Raw genomic sequence first — 2,301 nt, forward strand, 5'->3', positions numbered from 1 at the left:
AGCCATGCATGGCTCTGCATCTGCATTCCTGGAACTGGAAAGGTGGAGACAGGGACCCTGGCCAGCTAGGCTAGCCTAATTGGAAAGTTCCATGCCAAGGAGAGACCCTGCCTCAATAAAACCAAGATGAATGGTTCCTTAGGAACAACACTCAACATTGGCCTCCTGCCCCAACATGGATGAGCAGACATATGCACTCGTACCCATATACATGTGTGTCTCCAAGAATTCACACACACACGCGTGCGCGCACAGACATGCATATACACATGCATACATACAATCACACACACACTAAACACATACACACACATGTATGTACACACACCCACACCAAGAATGTATTAATTCATTGCATGGTGGTTAAGTGAGATAACAGAAGCAATGCCAGGGCACCTTACATAACTGAAGGCTTAAATGGAAATCTTCTGATGACTCTTCACTGGAAGACAGTGAGAGATCCATTGTGCTCCAGTGAGAACAAAAGAAAAGTGACTATTTATAAAGTACATTAAGGTTAGACCGGGTTCCAAACTTAAAGAACAAAATACTAGGTTATATATTATATTATATTATATTATATTATATTATATTATGACCTAAATTGACCTCCGTCCATCTTTCACGCAATTGATGCTGTGCGTGTGTGTGTGTGTGTGTGTGTGTGTGTGTGTGTGTGTGTGTGTGTGTATGTATGAGTCTCCATACACATACATGCAGACAGACCAGGGAGAACATTGGGAACTTTCCTCTGTCACACTCTGCCTTATTTTCTCACAAAACTGAAGCTCAACTCTTTCTGTTAGGCTGGCTAACCAGCGAGGTCCTGGGTCTGTCTCTCCCTCCACTCTGATTCTGGAGTTAAGAAGCACATGTGCCTAATTTTTATGTGGGTGCTGGGAACTCAAATTAAGTTTCTCATATTTACATAGCAAGTGCTCTTACCCATTGAGCCACCTCCCCAGACCTCGATCAACATATTTCTCACAAGTTTTGGTCTTAGTCTTGAACGAAGACTTGGATGTTCTCTAGATCTCCAGAGTTGGTGTCAGCATTAGGGCTGACCTCATGTGCAGTATGAGAATAAACCTAATCTCCTTTGGGAACTTAATCATATCAAATTGTCTCTTCAAAGCAATAAACAAAACAGTTGTGGTGATTAGAGAAGAATTATTTTTCACAGGAAAACAAAGTCTGGCTCAATAAGTTTTTAGGTATGTTCTCACAATAAAGAAAATCATAATTCTTCAGTTCTTTAATAATGAAAGAAATCTATATTTTAAAGAAGATGAGACCCCAATATTATATACAAGTTTGTATTCATAACTATAGAAATGTACTTCAAGAGTTAGTTGATTTTGAGTATATATATATATATATACATATATTATGTTTTTTTAAATAAAAAGAATATTGTTTTCAGTGCTGTGGGTAGAACCCAAGGCCTTGTGCACTCTAGGCAAGTGCTGTACCAATGAGCTGCATCCCCAGCCACTACCCCTTGTCATACTTTATGGACTAGAAATAAGCTCAGGCACCAAAGGCTGACTCCAGTGGAACCTTCCAGTCTCATGAAACACACATAGATCTGAAACTTAGAAAGCTTTCCCTTATATTCAACATTTATTCTGTTTACACATGTGAAAACATCTGTAATGTCTACAAAATTCCCAGGTGTTTGAAACCATTAATAAATGAAAATGTTTGCAGAATTTCATGCCTAGGGGCAAGACATAAAATTTATGCTAATTTTTGAAATAAAAAAACTATAGAATTTCTTTATAAGTAAACCATACACTTTGAAAATAAAAGAATATACACAATTCATGAATTGTGGGACAAAGTAGAATTTGTGATCATGAACTACACCATTCAAATAATGTTTTAGCTTTATCACATGCTATTAAATTAGGTATTTTTTTTTGCTTTGTGTTTAATGAATATTTCTTTAATCAAAAAGTTTTATATGCTATGGTTTGGTTTTAGTTTGTCAAAATAATATTTCAGAAATGTCTCTATTACCTTCCAGAATAAATAGCTGAATACTGTTATGCACACACATAAGCCACATTAAATATCTGTGTCATACAATACCTTCTTCAGGACAATTATCTCTGAATGATGTTTTAAATGGACCTTTTGACATTTAGATTTGAATGCAACCAGGTTTATAATACACTTGCCTTTTATATTTTCAAAGAAGTGTTTTACAGATTGTCTAATTACCAAAATTATCCACAATTTAAGATCCTAGATGATTAATTCCATATTTTGACTAAGGTAGCCAGTTTTGAGTAAACA

This window comes from Phodopus roborovskii, unplaced genomic scaffold (assembly GCF_943737965.1).
Source record: "Phodopus roborovskii unplaced genomic scaffold, PHOROB, whole genome shotgun sequence".
NCBI classification, from domain to species: Eukaryota; Metazoa; Chordata; class Mammalia; order Rodentia; family Cricetidae; genus Phodopus; species Phodopus roborovskii.